The following is a 21,931-nucleotide window of genomic DNA, read 5'->3' on the forward strand; positions in this document are numbered from 1 at the left end:
GAATATTAAAATTGTGGTTAACTAACTGGCAATAGTAACATAATCTTTACTGCCTGCACATGCATAACCTTTATCATAGCTATTCCTACTGTCATGACTTCAAATTGAGTTTTTCCACTTTTGGTACTTCACAAACGGAAGCTAATTGCCATTTTTAAATGTCTTCGAAAGGATTAAATTATGACTTGGCTTTGAAATGAAAAGCTATTTTGAAAACATAGAAATGAAGCCGCTAATATTAGGGAGGCAAATATTTGATGTCAAAGGAATAACAGCAACTTTACATTTTCTTGTAAAGGAACATCTAAGGGCTTTACCCGACTTTAGACAGGAAGCTACCCACAAGTAGACAGAGCTGTGCTACACTTTGTTATTGACATGTAACAAGATTATCTATGATCAGCCAAACAACAAAACGGAAGCAGTAGAGACAATGCCTCTAATTTAAAAATTAATTAATTAATTAATTAATTAATAATAATAAAAGGAGTTCCTGTTGTGGCTTCAGTGGAAACAAATCTGACTAGTACCCATGGGGATGTAGGTTCGATCCCTGGCCTCACTCAGTAGGTCGAGGATCCAGCGTTGCCATGAGGAGTGGTGTAAGTCGCAGGCGTGGCTCAGATTCCGCATTGCTGTGGCCGTGGCATAGGCCGGCAGCTGTACCTCTGATTCAACTGCTAGCCTGGGTACTTCTATATGCCATAGGTGCAGCCCTAAAAAGACAAACAGAAAAAAAAAATTAGGCATTCCTGTTTTGGTTCAGTGGGTTAAGGACCCAACCTTGTTTCCGTGAGGATACAAATTCCCTGTATCCTCCTTGCCCTCGCTCAGTGGGTTAAATATCAGGTGTTGCTGCAAACTGCAGTGTAGGTCATAAATGCAGCTCTGATCCAGTGTTGCTGTGGCTGTGGCAAAGGTCTCAGCTGCAGCTCTGATGCGACCCCTGGCGCAAGAATTTCCATATGCCATAGGTGTGGGCATAAAAGAAAAAAATTTATATAAAATATGAGGCTGATTTGATGGATTCATGAGTTGTTAAGGCAAATGTCAATTTGTCAGATACTTCTTACCAACACTGAACAGAAGCTGGACAACTTCCATGTAATTTGAGAGAAAAAAAAAAAAAAGCTGAGTTTACTGAATAGGAAATGCTGATAAAAATCTTAATGTTCTTTAACAGGCACTAATACTAAAGGATCAAGAGATTGATATCCTGAGAATGGGTTACACGGAAAATAACATGTTACTATAACACTAGCATAAACACCTATGGCCAAAAGTTGCTGTCATATTAAATTTTAAAACAATTTCCTGAAAATGTTATTGTATACATAAAAGAGTGAGGAGAGGAAGAGTGAATTATGGATAGTTAAAGGAAGGCTTGCTAAATCGGGTTTTCATGTCCAAGCGCCTTTTACAGCTTGCCAAGTATATGAATTTAGTTCTTGATGCATTCTGACGCTGTGTATTTGAATACTTAGAGAATTGGTTGCCTGAAAAGTAACACAACTTGATATATTCCTGATGCCACATCTAAACAAACCGTTAACCCCTCAGCATCAAACCATTGAAGGAGAGGTTGAGGGAAGAAGATGGATCTGGAAATTTTCTGTTGTCATCTTTTGAAAAGGACTAGCACCAAAGCTTGCAAAATGATTATCATTTTTAGTAAAGCACTGGCATCAGAACTTGCAAAATGAATGTTAGCGGCTTAGAAGAAAATTCCAGGCAAGTAGTTGTAAAGCAATTCCCAGAATAGGAAGTTCCCTAGTGTTGCCACAGAGGCACAGACTGCAACTACAGATCAACCCCCGGCCCAGGAACTTCCACATGCTGCACATATGGCAAAAAAAAAAAAATTTTAATAAATAAATAAATCCTAGAATAAAATCACCCTCACTCTCCACAGTAGAGAGAACAATGTTTTGTAGGAAAACACAAACATTTATGATTCTGAATTAAGAAAGCCTTTCAAGGAATTCTGTGGTAATCTTTTCAAAAGAGCCAGTTGATGAATGTGAAAAAATCTTAAGACTACCTTAACCAATTTATTTAACTTGTAATTTCTTCATGTATCTGTAAAAGTTATATAAGAAAAATCTATATGTTTAAATGAATCTTAAAAAGCACTTAAAAAACACAAAATGAAATTGTAAATGATTCCAACTAGTAACCATGAGGTTCCATCCCTGGCCTTGCTCAGTGAGTTAAGGATCTGGCATTGCTGTGAGCTGTGGTGTAGGTCACATGCAGAGTCAGCTTGGATCCTGCGTTGTTGTGGCTGTGGTGTAGACTGGCAGCTGTACCTCTGATTCAACTCCTAGCCTGGGAATTTCCATATGCCACATGTGAGGCCCTAAAAAGCAAAAAAAACCCAAACCAAACAAACAAACAAAAAAATCACTGGATTCTTAGAGTCAATGAAACATCATCTTCTTTCGGGCTTTCTGTTTATCTTGTCTCTTCTAATATTTATTTCCTCTCCTTCCTTGCCTTTTTAAAAAAATTTTTTTTTGATTGATGAAGTTTTGATTTTGTGTGTGTGTCTTTTTGCTGTTTCTAGGGCCGCGCCCGAAGCATATGGAGGTTCCCAGGCTAGGGGTCTAATTGGAGCTGCAGCTGCCGGCCTACGCCACAGCCACAGCAACTCGGTATCCGAGCCTCGTCTGCAACCTACACCACAGCTCACAGCAATGCTGGATCCTTAACCCACTGAGCAAGGCCAGGGATTGAACCTGCAACCTCATGGTTCCTAGTTGGATTCATTAACCACTGTGCCATGACGGGAACTCCAAGAATTTTTAAATATACTTTTCCCTTCTATTAATTTCTAATCTTTTAGTGTTTGTTCTAAATATAATTTGACAATTAACTTAAGCCTAAAGCTAATTAAAACATTTACTCCTTAGAGTTCCTATTGTGGATCAGTAGGTTAAGGATCCAGCGTTGCAGCAAGCTGCAGCACGGGTCACAGATGTGGCTCAGATCTGGAGTGGCTGTGGCTGTGGTGTAGGCCAGCAGCTGCAGCTCCGATTGAACCCCTAGCCTGGGAACATGCATATGCTGTGGGTACAGCCCTAAAATAAATAAACAAATAAGTAAATAAAAATTTACTCCTTAATAACGCCTCAATAGATGCTAACCACTATCATAACAAAAGAACTGAACATTTTTCTAGCTCATTAGGGAGTAATGATACAAAAATCTCTTTAAATACCAAGAAAATGTCAAAAGTGTTGGAGACAAGTTTACAGATTTTCAGGAATCCAATTATATAGAGCTGTCCATACAAAAGAAGGCGAGATGAGGGATAAGGAGAAACAGTGGGAAGTAGAGGAAACTAATCTACTTTTCTCCCATTATCAGTAAGAATGGCTTCTCCTTTCTTTTATTACCCTCTTCCTCCATAAGAAAAGAGATCTAAAGAGGAAAATACTGGGCCAAACTAGGCTGACACAGTAGATTGATCCAGACTAGACAGTCTGAATATTTATGCTCAAAAAGTAGGATGATGTGAAATTTTAAATCAGGCCATGATCTCAAGACAGCATAGAAAGCACTGATCCCAAAGGCATTAGAGCCTCAAGCAAAATTACAAAATAAGCAGAGTTCTTAAGACTCTTCCTAGCATTGAGTAGATACAAAGTAATTTCCCTAAATTTCCAGGTCCTAAAAGGAAGCTCATCCCTCTTTCCCTGACTCCACCAAATTGAAATTCCCATGAATTTCCATTCAGACACAGAGGCACATTTCTTAACCACTGATTAGTACCAGTAATTATCCATGTTAAGTTTGTGTGAGTGTGTGTATGGGTGTGTGTGTGTGTGGGGGGGTTGTGTAGATAGTTTCCTGTTTTGCCGGTAGGGAGAAATATCCTGGAAGTGGTTAAAAAGAATGGTCATGGGTGGGGAGAGTGAAGACTACAGAAAACTGAAGCTAGTTTGTCTCCCTTTCTTCCTAACAGTCTTCAATCTTCCCTCATCTTTGTCTCCCTCCCTCAACTCTCTTCCCTATACTCTTCGGCCTTTTCAATTCAGTAGTGAATTAAAGTATATCTTATTTAATCTGTTGTAGGATATTTATTAATTTAACAGATATTTACTAAGTACCCACTATGTTCCAGATATTACACTGGATATGAAGATGAGATAGACATAGTCCCTACCCTCATAGGGTTTTCAATCTAGTGTGGAAGGCAGCCTATTAAATAAACATTGAAATCTGAAAAAAACCTGCTTACAAAACAACACATAGTATGATCTTTCTGTTAATTGAAAAAAAAATTAAGGCAGTAAGATAGTATACAGCAGAGTTCCCGTTGTGGTTCAGCGGTAATGAAGCCAACTAGTATCCATAAGGACAAGGGTTTAATCCCTGGCCTTGCTCACTGTGTTAAGGATCCAGCGTTGCTGTGAGCTGTGGTGTAGATCAGACATGTGGCTCGGATCCTGAATTGCTGTGGCTGTGGTGTAGCTATAGTGGAGCTATAGCGGCTATGGGAGCTACAGTGCCAATTCGACCCCTAGCCTGGGAACTTCCATATGCTAAGGTGTAGCCCTAAAAAGACAAAAAAAAAAAAAAGATAGTATTCAGCAAAGAAGACATTTTCAGGGAGGTAACTTACAATGCTAAAGGTCTCTTTAACAAAACTAGCTTGTTTTTAATACTGATAAGGCCCCTGGTTATTCTGCTTATTTGGGGTCAATGGTGCTAGATTGGAAAAAAAGGAAATCAGAGCACTAGTAGCAAAAGAATACTTGGTACCTAAGTGATACAAGGAAAAATAGAAAACCTTGCAAAAACACAAATATACTTTGTAGAAAATAACATAAAAATGTACTTTAATTTGCTCCTTGTCTTTCTTCTAATACCCCTAAAAGATTTACTGAGTTTTTAGATTCTTCCTCCATCCAATTTCCATTCCCTAAATTTCAGGTTCCTTTTCTCAAAATACTATTTCAGGTGACTTTCTTTACAGATATAATGGCAATTGAACCATTTCACAGGACAAGTATAGAGTATATTTACATAATATTTACCCAAAAAAGTCTGGAAGGAAATAAAATACTGGTATACCTAAGTAAGTTAAGCAAGGGCTAATAGTTAAGTAAGAGGAAATTTCAAGACAGTTAACAGTTAAGGTGGTTAAAAAAAAACCACAACAACTTTTAAACAAGCCAAAAAGGTTCCTTGTGTGACAACACTGGGTTTTGAGATGGATTATACTTTTCAACATAAAATTAATTCCTGATGCTTTATTATGTGATACTCTTTTAAGATAACTTATCTGTCTTTTCAGTACTTTGCGTAAAGCAAGTGGCTCAATAAATTGTTAGCTACACAACAAACATCTAGTATTGAACATTTACAGGTAACTTTTTTAAAAAACCAGAACAAATACCCAATCAAGACAGAGGCTTTTTATAATAAATCCTGAAATAAATATAAAAAAAGAAATAGGAGTTCCCCGTAGTGGCACAGGAGAAACAAATCCAACTAGCATCCATGAGGATGCCGGTTCCATCCCTGGCCTTGCTCAGTGGGTTAAAGATCAGGTGTTGCCATGAGCTGTGGTGTAGGTCACAGATGAGGCTTGGATCCCACGTTGCTGTGGCTATGGTGTAGGCCAGTGGCTACATCTCCAATTCAGCCGCTAGCCTGGGAACATCCACATGCTGTGGGTGCAGTCCTAAAAAAGGAAAAAAAGAAAAAAAGAAAGAAAGAAAGAAAGAAAGAAATATAATTTACTAGATGAAAATTATTACTTTCTGGAGACAATAGTCAGACTTAAAAGCTCTGCCATGGCAAATTACTGAAGCTTCTATGAGTGGTTATCACAGCTCACAGATCTTAGAAATGAAAGAGAAAAAGACCCATACTGTGGCAAAGACTTCTATTTGCCTACTAATATCCAAATCTTCCCTTTCTCTTCAATAACAAAACCCCAGTTTTATTCAGGGCAGCCATGCATCCAGCTTCACTCCCCTGCTTCCTTGGTAACCTAAGATCTCCTTAAAGAGAGAGGATGCATCCTTCTTTATCTTGCCTTGCTGCCTGGAACTTGGCTGTGATGGTTAGGGCTCTGGCAGCTATTATGAATTATGAGGACTAGGGTCACAGCTTAGGGGTAGCAAATCATAGAAATGGAAAAAGTTTAGGTCCCCTGTGACTTTATTAAGCTATTATACCTATCCTCAACTGTCTACGTCAAGAATTATTTTACATAAGAAAATAAATATTGTGTGATTTAAGCCATCGAGAAGTCTGTTTTTTGGAGGGTTTTTTTTTTTTTTGGTTTTTTCTTTTTTTTTGTCTTTTCAAGGCTGCACTCCTGGCATATGGAAGTACCCAGGCTAAGGGTAGAATTGGAGCTGTTGCTGCTGCCTACACCAGAGCCACAGCAATGCCATTCAAGCTGCATATGTGACCTACACCACACAGCTCACGGCAATGCAGGATCCTTAGCCCACTGAGCGAGGTCAGAGATTGAACCCGAAACCTCCTGGTTCCTAGTCAGATTCATTTCCGCCATGCCATGACGGGAACTCCTGTTTTCAATTTTGTTTTTTTAACTGGTCACTTACCTTCTAGCAGGTAAATAATTTTTATCTCCTTTTTTACAGATGAGGCAACTGAGATCCACAGAGGTAAGATGACTTGTACGATGTCAAGTCAGTGAAGAGGTGGGTCTTGGCTCCTTGCTCAGTGCTTTTTCACTAAGAACTGACTCTTAACAAGTTCTAAACATTAAAAAATAAAAATAAAACAAATATAAGCATAAATTTAGCCATGGCATATAATAATATTTACTTTTGTTGCATCCTGCAAAAAGAAAAGGTATCAAAAATTTATAATGTGGAAGGCGACAATGTATATTCCAGCAGGGAAGGGAGAGAAATATATTAAATAAACAGGATCAAAGACCAGAATAAATAAAGATATTGATTTACTGTGCCCAGGTTTTTGCTATATTGCCCCCATTTTCAATAAATAAGAATTCAGACTAAAAACTTCTTTTCCTCTGCAGTAGGACTTCAATATATAGGGTATTGTCCTTTTAGGGCCGCACCCTAGGCATATGGATATTCCTAGGCTAGGGGTCTAATCGGAGCTATAAGCCACTGGCCTATGCCAGAGCCACAGCAACACCAGATCCAAGCCATGTTAGCAACCTACACCACAGCTCATGGCAACGCAGGATCCTTAACCCACTGAGTGAGGCTAGGGATCAGACTCACAACCTCCTGGTTCCTAGTCGGATTCATTTCTGCTGCACCACGACGGGAACTCCTGGAATTTTTCTTAAAATTTTTATTTGGAATCCTTTTTTATTCTTACCACTACTTTTAAAAATTAACCTTGGTCCCAGCCTCTGACACATTGATCAGTAATAAAGCAAAACATCTTAAATTCTTTTTTGAAATCCACTACCTCACTATAAAATACAAGGCAAGGACCTCATTACTGGTGTACATAATCAATTATTTCTAACTAGTATGTGAAGAAAATAAGGAAATAAAAAAGTCTTCAAATTTTAAGAATACAAATATTTCTTTTCATGGTACTATATTTAACATAAAGTTATCTAAGCAGGAGAGTGATCATATGTGTGTTATGTGTTGGAAAGGCACATGACTTTTATTAACACAGCATGGTCAAAAATAAACAAGAGGGAGTTCCCACCGTGGCTCAGCAGAAACAAATGTGACTAGTATCCATGAGGATGTAGGTTCTATCCCGGGCCTCGCTCAGTGGGTTAAGGATCCTGTGCTGCTGTGAGCTGCAGTGTGTAAGTCACAGATGCAGCACAGATCCGGCATTGCTACGGCTGTGGCTGTGGCGTAGGCTGGTGGCTACAGCTCTGATTCGATGCCTAGTCTGGGAACCTCTATATGCCTCGGGTGCAGCCCTAAAAAGACAAAAAATAAATAAATAATAAATAAATAAAATTGAACTAATACTTCTTCATAAGTTTCTGACTGCATGAAAATAAGAATTAATACAATGTAACTAGCGCAGCACATGGCAATAGTAAATGTTCCAAGAACAGCAACACCCTTCCTTTCTTGAAAATGTAATATCTATGTATTTAAAAAATTAAAATCTGTACTATAAACACCCAAGGTCATTGAACTTAAAAAGCAATAAACCGGTTTGACAGACAACCTGAAATGTCATTTTTTTGAAAGGTCACCTTAGAGCTCTCCTCTGAGCATTGCCACAGCCAAAGTCCTGATGCAGCTATAGGTCAATGAAAAGAATACATCCAACAAAAAACCACAATCTCTTCCTTTCCTCCCTGGCATTAAAACAGAACTTCTGCAAGAGACACAGGTATCTTTCCCAAGGCACAGCCTGAGCCAGGAAACCTGAGTTGCCTCTTCCTACTGTCAATATCAGAATTATAATGGTGAAAAGAAATGGGTGGAGTAAAACAGATGGCTCCTGATCTCTCCATGGTAGCAGTGAAAAGGGCAACAGGTAACCTAGCACTAAACTCCATTTTTCCATTTGAAAGTGAGAGTCAAGGAAAGTGAGGTTCAAAATAAAATATCAAATATATGACCAGGTGAGCTAGACTCCAACCCTTCTCTGTGATAGTATAGGTCTTACTATCTCTGATTGCTCATATCTATAGAAAGGGACACCAATCAAGGAAATCAATATATATTGCCTTTTTCCTAATATTAACAGATGGTTACAGGATTCCATTTTTTTTTTTTTTTAATATACGATGTTGTTACTTTTTTTTTTTTTTTTTTTTTTTTGTCTTTTCTATGGCCACACCTGTGGCACACACATGGAGATCCCAGGCTAGGGGTCCAATCGGAGTTGTAGCTGCCGGCCTACGCCGGAACCAGGCAACGTGAGATCCGAGCTGTGTCTGCGACCCCACACCACAGCTCACGGCAACACCAGATCCTTAACCCACTGAGCAAGGCCAGGGATCAAACCCACAACCTCATGGTTCCTAGTCGGATTCGTTAACCACTGAGCCACGATGGGAATTCCTACAGTGTTGTACTTTTAGATGTACAAAAAGGTGATTCAGCTACTCTTTTTCAGATTATTTTCCATTATAGGTTATTATAAAACATTTAATATTGTTCCTTGTGCTATATAGTAGGTGCTTGTTGGTTATCTATTTATATATAGTAGTATGTATAAGTTAATTTCAAACTCCTAATTTATCTCTCCCCTTCCACTACAAATTTCTTGATAATAAGCATCTGAAAATACTGTTGCTCCTATGTATACTCAATAAAGATATGAGCAACAGTAAAATTCAAAAGCTTATTAAAGTTACATCTTCATTATTTACACATTCTGTACTCCAGATAACTAAAATACAATACGTCAAAAGCTCTGCCAAAAATAAAAGCATGCAACTGCTATCTCATTTTCAATTACGTTGCTTTAAACTTTTAAAATCAGAGAATTCTGGGACCAGAAATTATTTTAGAGGTGGTTCCGTTCACCTTTTATAAAAGGTTATAAGGCACAGGGAAATCAACTGACCTGGCCAAGATCACTTGGCAGAGCCTGGATTGGAATCTAGCCATTTAATTCTAATTAAATATCCTTTTTACCATATCATGGTGGTTTTTTAAAAAAATTTAGATTGAAAATCATTAAAGTGATCAAGGTTTTTCCTTGAATAAGTTATTTGAAATTGTTAGGAGACTGTTCTTTAAAATCTGTAAACTAAATGTACACAATAAACATAAAAATTAATTTCCCTTTTCTAGACCTTCGATTCTTTAGAAAAAGTTAATTTTCTCTCATGCCTAATATAGTCAACTCAGTTACTCACAATACTTGAAAGATTATGTACTTTAAGGGTAATTTTTAATACCTTTTGAAATTTTTGATTCTTCCAGCTACCCAATACCTAAAAGGGTATTTTGCACACTTCAGTCACCCAAAGGGTCCTTAGAGAGTGGAAAGCAATTTTTTTTTTTTTTTTTTTTTTGCTTTTTAGTGTCACACCTGCAGCATACGGAGGTTCCTAGGCTAGGGGTCCAGTTGGAGCTACAGCTGCTGGCCACAGCCACAGGCACAGCAACATCAGATCCAAGCCGTGTCTGTGACCTACACTACAGCTCATGGCAATGCCAGATCCTTCCCACTGAGTGAGGCCAGGGATCAAACCAGCAACCTCATGATGCCTAGATTTCGTTTCCACTGCGCCACAACAGGAGCTCCCCCCCCTTTTTTTTCCTTTGGAAAGCAATTTAAATATTATTCTAAATAACGCAAAATTAGTTTGGTATGCCTATAGAAATACACAATGTATCCCCAAATAAAAAGACACTGGTTTTTTTCTTGTTTGTTTTTTCTGTTTTTTTTTTTTGTTTGTTTTTTTGGTCGAACCTGCAGCATGTGAAAGTTCCCAGGCCAGGGATGAAACCCATGCCACAGGAGCAACACAAGCCATAGCAGTGACAATGCCAAATCATTAATCTGCACCACAAGAGAACTCCAAAAAGGACACTGATATTGATCATGCTACTGATACCCTATATTAGTGCCCATAATCAATTACTAGTGTTTTGAAAGGTACCCTTATTGCCTTAATTAACTGGTATTTACAGAGCAACTTGGCAAAAAGCATATTGAAAGGGTATACACAAAATGTATGGTATGAACAATAAGTACCCCGGGAGATCAGAGAAAGGTAAACACAACATGGACTCAACCCTTGCAAAATGGGTAAAACTAGGGTATTTGGAGAACAATATAGTTAACTACAAGGAAACAAATGAATTTTTCATTCATCTTGGAAAGTTCAGAAGTTCCCATGTTCACCTTAATAACAAGAGCGATATTATTTGAGATTTCATTTCTAATTCTAAATTTCCATATTTTTTCTTAAATTTTTGACTCTATTAACTGAGGAATAATTGCTGAAACATTAGTTTGTTCAACATTTGTTGAATTTGGTTTTCAAGTTTCATAAAACAAACACTAACACTTGGCTTAAGTCAGAATGAATCCTGAGACAATCATCTATGAGGAACAAGATGAAAGAATCTGGATATGGCCTGACGTTATTCAACAGGATTCACCTGGGAAGGACTTAAAGAACAAGTATATAAGTAAGCTATAATAGAAGCTAAGGGCAGAGTTCCCACTGTAACTCAGTGGTAAAGAATCCCACTAGTATCCATGACGATGCAGGTTTGATCCCTGGCCTCACTCAGTGGGTTAAGGAATCGGGCATTGCCGTCAGTGGGTCTCAGACTCAAGTCTTTGCTGTGGCTGTGGCACAGCTACTATAGCTCCGATTTGACCCCTAGCCTGGGAACTTCCACATGCCGCTGGTGTGGCCCTAAAAAGACAAAGAAGAAGAAGCTAAAGGTCACCTGATAGAAATCTGTTATACTACCATTCATACCACTTCAATGAATTTCTTAAACTATCTCATCAACTCTTTCAATTCTTACAGGGTATGTCCACAATCCCCTTCAAATGAAATTGACTATCAGATATATTTGCATTTAACCTCCCTTCTCCCCTCTTCCTTTTTTTAAACCGCGGTAATATATGATTTGATGTTCATATTCACCCATGGATTTAATAATCTTAATAAAAGGCTTAGATGGCAGCACTTAACTATTTAATTGTATAAATGGTCATTATCCATTTTAAAAGTTTAGTGGACACTTTGAGACTTTCAGAGGTTCCTTCTCTCATAAATGAGAATAGTAGTTCGATGGTTCAGGTTCATATTTTCTCTCTCACTCTCAGTTACTATTTGGCAGGTGCAAAACAAGGAAGCACCGTCTTTCTCATATCCTGTACCATTATCTCACACCTAATGATTCATAGGCAAAACGATACCACCACTGGCACGAACTTTCTCCTCTCCTAAGTGTCAGCGGTTGCCGGCTTAACAGAACCCGTGGAAGAGCAGGATTCACCGGCCTAGCTTTGCCCGGTGTCGTCCCGGGTGGTGAGCATCAGTCTAGAATTGGTGTGTATACTCTCCTCACCGGTGGGCATCTCCGTCGCCCATCGACCTGCCAAGGCCAGGCTGGAGCCCCACTGGGGTCTCGGTCATTCACCTGGCCCTGCCTGCTCCCTGCCAAGAACCTACTACCTTCATGACCCCAAAGAAAGCATGGGTGCCCTGCTGTGAGTGGAGCGGAGAAAGAGACCCCGCACCTCAATCTCGAGTTGGAACCTACTCTCCACCATGCCCACCCACAGTGGGGCTCTCACCATCCTCACTGCCGGCGCAGGGTAGGCGAAGACCTGAGCCTTATCTCGGGACCCGCCCGAGCCTCCCGCGGTGCTGATCTGCACTCACCTCGAGGCCACTGGCCTTGCGAAGCCTGGAGAACCACGCGCGAGGCTCCGCCTGCTGAATGTTTGCAGCGCACAGACCTGCCTCTCCAGCCCCCAGCCGGCGGCTTTGCTCTGCACTTCTACCCACCGCGCGCTCCCGCCTCCTGGCTGCCATGGCAACAGCCCCAAGTGCCCGGCAGTCGCTGATTGGTCCTATCGGGACAGTGGAAAGCGCCGATTGGCGAAGGCGGAGACGAGGCCGCGCCGGAGGGCTCGGAGGAGGGCTGTGTGGAGCCGTAACGCGTAGGAGCCCCGGGGAGGGTGAGCCAAGAGGGACGTGGCGCTCTGCGACGCGGGCGGGGAAGCCGCGCCCCTTCCTTCTTTGGCTTTCATGGAGAATCCTGTGGAGCAGGATTTGGGTGGGTGAGGTACTTACCCGGGACCAGGACAGAACGCCAGGTATCGCCTCCCCCTCAGCCGCTGGCCCGCGCGGGCAGAGTCCAGACCCGAAAGAGACTGGCTGTCAGTCTCATTTTCGCCCACAGGCCTCGTTTGGATCTAACACCCCGGGCCTCCTTCATGGCGGGAATCTTACTCATATTTGTAACCCCATCTACCCTCGCTATCCTGGGCCCTGGGCCACCAATGGCTTAATTGCTTTTAATTCCACCTTCTCTTATAGTCATCTGAGGGTATCTCTCTTTTCTCCACACTCTTCTCATAGAACTGAGACGTCTACTCTACAGCCCTCTTTAAAGATGGGGAAACTGAGCCTCAAAGATAAACGTGGCTCGAGGATTAGCTTGGAGCCTCGAGATTGGTTTCTAAGCTTGAGTTTGCCAAACACTGGCATCTCACCCTGAGCCTTAGTTTTCTCGCTTGTGAAAATGCTAACTACCTCAGAGTTGTCAGTGAAGATTAGATAAGATTCCAGAAAACCAGTACAGAACCTGCTGCATATATGTTAGTAATGGTAGCTGCTTTTTATGAGGAATAGAGGGTAGTAGCTAAGTCACCAACTTGGAGCCAGACTGTCTAGATCAAACCAACTCCATGACTCGCAGCATGTTACTTACGTGCTCTGTTCCTTGCTTTCCTTGTCTATAAAATAAGAATAATAGTACCCTTCTTCTTATAGCATAACTTAATAGAAAAGTGACTGGCACATAGTGCTAGGTAAATGTTAGCCCTTCTTACATTAGCGACTGAGTTAAGACTGTAACTCAGGTCTCTGGGTTCCAAGACCAGCAATTTTTACTTTTACACATCTCTCAACTATATACCTAGAACAGTGCCTAGTGAGTTCCCGTTGTGGTGTAGGGGGTTAAGAACCCGATTAGTATCCATGAGGATTCGGATTTTATCCCTGGCCTCGCTCAGTGGATTAAGGATCCAGCGTTGCCACAAGCTGCCCGCATGGGTTGCAGATGCAGCTTGGATCTGGCATTGCTGTGGCTGGCAGCTGCAGCTCCAATTTGACCCCTAGTCTGGGAACTTCCATACGCTACAGATGCAGCCCTAAAAAGAAAAAAGAAAAAAAAAGAAGAGGTGCCTAGAGGTTAAGCTCCTTTTTAAGTTTCAGGGGGAAATGCTTGTCTATTTGGTTTTCAAAATCAGCCTCTCAAATTATTTCCTTTATCATCATAAGTCCTAGAATGCTATTGACTTTGCCTTCACTGAAGGTTTAATAGCAGAGGCAAATGCGAGGAAAATAATCATATTCAGTTTTGATGGAGAGATGAAAACACTAGAGAAAGAGGCTATTTAAGGGGTTGTGGTGTAGGAGCACTAAATTTCTATTTGAAAGACATGAGAAATATTAATATGTGGGTATTGATTAGTAACCATTGTTAGTGTTAGATCAGGAGATAACACCATATCCCATCACTGTGGAAAACACTAAACTGTAAATACATCAAAGGCAGGAACTATATAGTCCTCTGTTTTATCTACCACAGGCCAAGCACACAGCTGATCCAGGCTATAAAACTTGGGATAAACCCTTTAAGGGGAGAACATGAAAGATCTGGTAACAATCTGTATAGATTATTTCTCTAGATAAGTATTATTTATTACTATTATGTAGTAATCCAGTGGAGAAGAAGAATGGAAAATGAGAAATTGGATTAGTCCAACAACACAATGAAAAGAGAAAAGTAACACTAGTGTGGTGAATGAGACGCCAACATTATTCTCAGCAATATCCTGGGATGCAGGAAGAAAACAAGAAAGACAGGGCAGGAGTTCCCATTGTGGTGCAGTGGAAACTAATCCGACTAGTATCCATGAGGACTCAAGTTTGATCCCTGGCCTCGATCATTGGGTTAAGGATCTGACGTTGTGAGCTGTGGTGTAGGTCACAGATGCAGCTCGGATCCTGTGTTGCTGTGGCTGTGGCGTAGGCTGGAGGCTGTAGTTCTGATTCGACCCCTAGCCTGGGAACCTCCATATGCCAAGGGTGCAGCCCTAAAAAGAAAAAAAGAAAGACAGGGCAAACAGTGATGACACACCAAGATTGAGGATTAGGAGAGATCACTGAGGAAGATAGTTCAGAATGTCCTGTGCCTGTAATGCAGACAACAGCAATTCATACTAGCAAGGATTATTTTCTGGTAGAGAAAAATAGGAATGTTGGTAGTGAGCCCTGGAAACATCCTATGAGCTGAGAGACTTAATAAGGAAATGTTACTTTACTTAATAGGTAAAGCCCCAAACTTTAGGGTTTGGCACTGATGGAAAAATCTGATGGAGAGGACTGAAGAACATACTATTTCATTGTAGAAGGGAAAAAACAAGGCTTTGGAGTCAGAGCCAGGTCCCAGCCTTACCCGGATTAAAAACCTAGTTTTGGAGTTCTCTGGTGGCTCAGTGGATTAAGGACCCAGCATTGTCACACTGTGGCTCAGGTTACGGCTATGGCGCAGGTTCAGTCCCTGGTCCAGGAACTTCCATGTGCCATGGAGGTGGCCAAAAATTAAATAAATTTTAAAAATAAAAATCCAGTTCTATCTTTATCAGTTGAGCGTCCTCTGGCAAGTGACTTAACCTCTTACCATAGCATAGCTTCCTCCTATATAACATGGAAGCAATAATAGCTCCCACCTCATAGATTTGTGTGATGATTAAATGAGTTTATGTTGTAAAGCAGAGTGGTGCCTGGCGTATTTTGCCATATGTATATATTTGGGCCACAGCCTGCAGAAAGCTTGATGTGGGATCTCAGTTCCCAGACTAGGGATTGAACCTGAGCCACAGCAGCAAAAGCACTGAGTCCTAACCTCTAGACCACCTGAGAACTCCTAGTAAGTGCTATATTTAATTTTAGTAAAATATTGGCCTTGGTTTCTCCATCTATAACCTAGGAATATAATGCTGAATTTACTATAAGGATTCAAATGATGTGTGTAAACTGTTAGAGAAGAGATGCTCAATAGATATTATTTCTCTGCCCCCACCCCCCACCCCCACACATCTCTGCAAGCACCCAGCTAGTTACTTTTGAACTCCCCTTGCATTACAGGGGGCTATTGCTCATCGTGGTCTAAACAAGGATAAAATATCTTTGCTTAATTTCCCTTGGCTAAGATGAAAAACTCAAAATGAGTTTATTATAGGCCAAGAGAACATAAAAGGGAAACAACACCAGAAAACCAGCTGATGTGAAGACTCCCCCGTATTATATACCTTGATATTCCAGGGGGGGGAAAATGGCATAAAGGAGATTCTGGCTTTTTTTTTTTTTTCCTTTGTCTTTTTAGGGCTGCACCCTGGGCATATGGAGGTTCCCAGGCTAGGGGTCAAATCAGAGCTGAAGCCACCAGCCTACACCACAACCACAGCAATGCCAGATCCAAGCTGTGTCTGCTAACTATACTGCAGTTCACAGCAACACCAAATGCTTAACCCACTGATCGAGGCCAGGGATCAAACCTGTGTCCTCATGGATACTAGTCAGATTCATTTGACTGAGCCACGACAGGAACTTAAGATTCTGGCTTTTTAATACTTCAATTATTCCCCATTCCACTTCTTCTAGGATCCCACAGGACATCAACTGGCCAAGTTCTTCACTGGGTTCAGAATGAGGGAGAGGGAAGCAGGAGTACTTACCCACAAGAGACAGTAAGTAATCAGAAGAAAATTCTACGTTGGTGCCAATACTTTATAGTTTTATTAAGGTTGCAGACTCAACTTGGATCTGGTGTTGCTGTGGCTGTGGCATAGGCCAGCGGCTGTCGCTCCAATTCTACCCCAGCCTGGGAACCTCCATATGCCTTGTGTGTGGCCATAAAAAGCAAAACAAAAAACAAACAAACAAAAAGATCTTGAGAGTTCCTTGGTTGCCTAGTGGGTTAAGGATCCGTTGTTACTGCTGTGGCATAGGTTTGATCCCTGGCCCAAGAACTTATACATGCCATGGGTGCAAAAAAAAAAAGAAAGAAAGAAAAGAAAAAAAAAAAAATCTAGATCACTGGTCAGCAAACTATGGCCCTTAGGCCAAATTAACAAACTGCCTGTTTTTGTAAAGTTTTATTCTCAGCAGCCATACTCATTTGCCTACTATTTGTCTCTGGTGCTTTTGTATATGGTGGCAAAATTGAGTGGTTATAACAGAGAATGTATGGCCCTCAAAGCCAAAAATATTTACTACCTAGCTCTTTACGGGGGAAAAAAAAAATTGCTAACCCTTGATCTTGATAATTTACCCAGAACCATCTGAAAATACACCCAGTTCAAAAAGTTTCACCTTAATCAAATCCTCTAATCCATTGCTTCTCATACTTTAATGTGCATACAGATTACTTGAGAGTCTTGTTAAAATGAAGATTCTGATTTGGTAGATCTACAGTGACACCTGAGATTCTGCATTTCTAATAAACACTAGGGTAATACCAATATTGCTGGTCCCTAGACCAAACTTGATCCCATCAGGTTTTTTTTCTTTTTCCTTTTTTAGATATAATTGACATGTAATTATTATATTAGTTTCAGGTATACAACATAATGTTTCAATATCACATATTCAATATGTGTATATTACAAAATGATCACCACAATGTCTAGTTAGTGTCTATCACCACACATAGATATAATGGTTTTTTTCTTGTGATGAGACTTAAAATTTACTCTCTTAGCAACTTCCAAATAGGAAATAACAGTATTTTAAACTATATAGTCACCAGAGTTCCCATCGTGGCGCACTGGAAACGAATCTGACGAGGGACCATGAGGTTTCGGGTTCAATCCCTGGCCTCGCTCAGTGAGTTAAGGATCCAGCGTTGCCATGATCTGTGGTGTAGGTTGCAGACTCAGCTTGGATCTGTCATTGCTGTGGCTCTGGAGGAGGCTGGCTGCAACAGCTCCGATTCGACCCCTAGCCTGGGAACCTCCGAATGCCGCAGGGGCAGCCCTAAAAGGACAAAAGACAAAAAAATAAATAAACTATATAGTCACCATGCTGTACTTTACATCCCAAGGACTTATTTATTTTATTATTGGAAGTTTGTACTTTTTGACGAACTTCACCCATTTCACCCTCTCTCCACCTGCCGCCTCTGGCAACCATCAATCTGTTCTCTGTACCTATGAGTTCATGTTTTTATTTTTGTTTTTTTAGATTCCACATGTAATGAGATCATATGGTATTTGTCTTTCTCTGTCTGAACTTATTTCACTTAGCATAATACCCTCAATGTTCATCCATGTTGTCACAAAGGGCAGGATTTTCTTTTTTTATGGCTATTTCATTATTGTAAAAAGTTAATGTAGGAAAATGTGATATTTTCTTCACCCATTCATTCATTGATAGATACTTAGGTTGATTCCTGGTTATTGTAAATAGTGCTGCAATGAACATGGGGCTGAACATATCTTTTATTTTTATTTTTTAATCTGCTTAGAGCCCCACCTGCAGCATATGGAGGTTCCCAGGCTAAGGGTCAGATCAGAACTATAGCCGTTGGCCTACACCACAGCCACAGCCATGCCAGATCCGAACTGCATCTGTACCCTACACCACAGCTCACGGCAACGCTAGATCCTTAACCCACTGAGCGAAGCCAGGGATCAAACCTTCGTCCTCATGGATGCTAGTCAGATTCATTTCGACTGAGCCACGACGGGAACTCCCTGCATATATCTTTTCTTTCCTTTTTTTTTTTTTTTTCTTTTTGGCCATCCCAGTGCTTAGGGAGTTCCCAGGCCAGGGATCAGATCTGAGCCACAGTTGAGACCTGTGTGCATGTATCTTTTCAAGTTAGTGTTCTCATTTCCTTTGGATAAATACCCAGAAATGGAAGCTGGATCATATGGTAGTTCTAGTTTTAATATTTTAAGGAATCTTCTTACTGTTTTCCATAGTGGCTGTACTAATTTACATTCCCACCAACAGTGCACTAGAGTTCTCTTTTTTCTACATCCTCATCAACACTTATTTCTTAGTTTTCTTTGATCATAGGCATTTGAAAAGAATGTAGGATTTGCAAATGTTTTCTCCCATTCTATTGTTGCCTTTTTATTTTGTTGATGTTTTTCTTTTCTGTGCAAAGAGAAGGAAAACATTTTTTATTGTTACCTTTTATTACCTTTGCTTTTGGTGTCAAATCCAAAAACTTATCACTAAGACTGATGTTCAAGAATTTATCATCTGTGTTGAAGTTCTCCTAAGAGTTTTATGGTTTCAGGCTTACTTTTATGGTTTTAATTGTTTGAATTGATTTTGCTACACAGTGTAAGATAGCGGGCCTGTTTCATTCTTTTGCATGCGACTGTCCGAACACCATTTACTGAAGAGATTGTCCTTTCCCCAATGTATATTTTTGGCTGCTTTACCAAATTAACTGACCATATGTGTGTATTTATTTCTTGTCTCTCTACTTTGTTCCGTTGATCTATTGTGTCTATTTTATGCCAATATCATACTATTTTGATTACTGTCACTTTGGAATGTAGTCTGAAATCAGGAAGTATGATGCCTCTAGCTTTGTTCTTCTTTCTCAAGATTGCTTTGGCATTTGGGGTCTTTTATGGTTATAGACAAATTTTAGGATTATTTGTTCTATTTCTGTGAAAAATGAAATTGGAACTTCAGAAGTTCCTATCATGGCTTAACGGAATTGAATCTGACTAGTATCCATGAGGATGCAGTTTTGATCCCTGGCCTTTCTCAGTGGGTTAAGGATCTGGCATTGCCACGAGCTGTGGTGTAGGTCACAGACGCCGCTCAGATCCTACCTTGCTGTGGCTCTGGCATAGGCCAGTGGCTACAGCTCCAATTGGACCCCTAGCCTGGGAACCTCCATATGCCGTGGGAAGTGGCCCTACAAAAGGCAAAAAGACAAACAAACAACAACAAAAAAAAAGAATGGACTTTTTTTTTTTTTTTGGCTGCACCTGGGGCATGTGAAAGTTCCCAGACCAGGGATTGAACCCACATTACAGCAGTGAAAACATCAGATCCTTAACCTACTAGGTCACCAGGGAACTCAAGAATGTACAGTTTAACAATATTAATTCTTTCATCAGCACAGAATATCTTTCCATTTATTTGTGTCTTCTTCAATTTCTTTCATCATTGTCTTACAGTATACAGGTCTTTCACCTCCTTGGTTAAATTTATGCCTGGGTAACTTATTCTTTTTGATGAGATTGTTTTCTTAATTTCTTTTTGCCACCCGTTTTTGTTATCAATTCCCTCTTGCTATTTCTCCCCTTGTTATTGTTATCCCGCTTAATTTCTCTACCTTTCAGTAAAACATGTTCCATACAAACATCAACTCCCTGGCTTTCTTTCCCTCTGATGCTACCTCCTGGAAAAAAACAAAACAAAACAAAACAAAAAAACAGCCTTGGGAGTTCCCTTGTGGTACAGTAGGATCCAGTGTTGTCACTGCAGCAGCTCTGGTCATTTCTCTCCTTGGAACACTTGGAAATCTTGGCATCTGACATCACTCAATTCTAGTCTTCTTTCTACCTTTCTGGATACTCCTTTTTCGGTCCACTTTGCCAACTTATTCTCCATTACCCAATTTCTTTTTTTTTTCTTTTTTTTTTTTTGTGTATGTGTGTGTGTCTTTTTGCCTTTTCTTGAGCCACTCCCGCAGCATATGGAGGTTCCCATTCCCAGGCTAGGGGTCGAATTGGACCTATAGCTGCCGGCCTACACCAGAGCCACAGCAACTTGGGATCCGAGCCGTGTCTGCAACCTACACCACAGCTCATAGCAACGCCGGATCCCCAACCCACTGAGCAAGGCCAGGGATCAAACCCGCAACCTCATGGTTCCCAGTCGGATTCGTTAACCTCTGCGCCATGATGGGAACTCCTCCATTACCCAATTTCTGAGTGTTGGAATGTCCAAAGGGTTGGCTCTGGAACCACTTCTCTGCCCATGGCCAGTTTTTCCACACAGGTGCTACAGGTATTTTATGTTGGACAATTTTTTTTTCATTGGACAGGATTTCCTATGCATTTCAGGATGTTTTACATTCCTAGTCTCTACCCACTAAATGCCAGTAGTGTCCCCTTGTCCCTCTAGTCAATATGACAACCTAAATTGCCTCCAAACAGTCCCTAGGGTAGAGATACTTCTCAGGATTAAAAACTTTTTTGAAGTTCCTATAGTGGTGCAGCGGAAACACATCCAACTAGGAACCATGAGGTTGTGGGTTCAATCCCTGGCCTTGCTCAGTGGGTTGGGGATCCAGGGTTGCCATGAGCTGTGGTGCAGGTTGCAGACGCAGCTCAGATCTGGCGTTGCTGTGGCTGTGGGGTAGGCCAGCAGCTACAGCTCCAATTTAACCCCTAGTCTGCAACCTCCACATGCGTGGGTGTGGCCCTAAAAACAACAACAACAAACCACTATTTGTCTCTTATTGGATGATCCTAGCCAGTCTGTGACTTTAAATATCATATATATGCTAAGTTTCAAATATCTCTGACCTAAACATCTCTTTTGAACTCTGGACTGCCTCCAGCTATGTGTATGACATTTCCATTTGAATGGCCTATTTTTTCAAATATTGTTTTGTTATATCATGCACATTAACACTACAATCAAGTTTTAGGGTATTTCTTGAGCTACCCCAATAAGATCTCCTGTGCCTGTTTACAGTTAATCTTCATTCCTAGCCCCAGCCCCAGGCAACCAGTAATTGATTTTCTATCTCTGTGAATTTGCCTGAATGTCCTATTTTAGAAGCTCAATAAATATTTGATAAATGAATGATTTAATTATCCTAGCCCCTTTCCTATCTAAAACTAAATTCTTGATCTTTTCTTACCTGTTGTTGCCCATGGAGAACATGGAGCTATGCTGCTTGCTGACAGCTTCCAGCTGTTATTTGTCTCAAGATCCACCGCAGATTTAGAGCCAAAGTTACACCTTCCTTGGGGAGGCTCCCTGCCAATGAATGAGCAAGGTCATGGTATTAGGATCTAGTCCAACACAGAGCTCTAACTGGCAGTCTTTGCTTTGGAACTCTCCATGGACTGGCAGATTTTGTCAGGTTTGCATCACTGTCTGTGACTTCTCCCTATACAATTCTGCTTGTGCCTCTTTTCTTTTTACAAGTACTAGTCCCTGAGAAACCTTTTGCACACCTAATTCTGCTTCCCAGAGAACCTATTCAGCACTTTT

At 40.6% G+C, this 21,931-nt stretch overlaps 2 protein-coding genes across 5 annotated transcripts in view; one reads left to right on the forward strand and one right to left on the reverse strand.

The window, feature by feature from the left end:
- The window catches only part of NUCB2 (nucleobindin 2), a 48,220-nt gene extending 35,790 nt beyond the window's left edge, over positions 1–12,430 (reverse strand). For 2 of the 4 annotated variants that reach the window (XM_085011932.1, XM_021083276.2), the window contains exon 1: positions 12,317–12,430. The gene's annotated coding sequence lies outside the window, so the exon portion shown is untranslated. Of the gene's footprint in view, positions 1–6,587; positions 6,744–12,228 lie in introns of all 4 variants that reach the window. The other 2 variants (XM_085011933.1, XM_085011934.1) reach the window with 2 other exon arrangements.
- A 236-nt stretch (positions 12,431–12,666) lies between these two features.
- Positions 12,667–21,931, forward strand: part of PIK3C2A (phosphatidylinositol-4-phosphate 3-kinase catalytic subunit type 2 alpha) — a 195,430-nt gene continuing 186,165 nt past the window's right edge. Inside the window, exons 1-2 of the mRNA XM_021083275.2 lie at positions 12,667–12,753; positions 16,331–16,416. The gene's annotated coding sequence lies outside the window, so the exon portion shown is untranslated. The remainder of the gene's footprint in view (positions 12,754–16,330; positions 16,417–21,931) is intronic.

The sequence above is a fragment of the Sus scrofa genome, chromosome 2 (genome assembly GCF_054392235.1).
Source record: "Sus scrofa isolate SSC_HxYL_T2T_F1_AM1 chromosome 2, Sscrofa_HxYL_maternal_Yorkshire_Landrace_v2.0, whole genome shotgun sequence".
In the NCBI taxonomy this organism is placed as follows: domain Eukaryota; kingdom Metazoa; phylum Chordata; class Mammalia; order Artiodactyla; family Suidae; genus Sus; species Sus scrofa.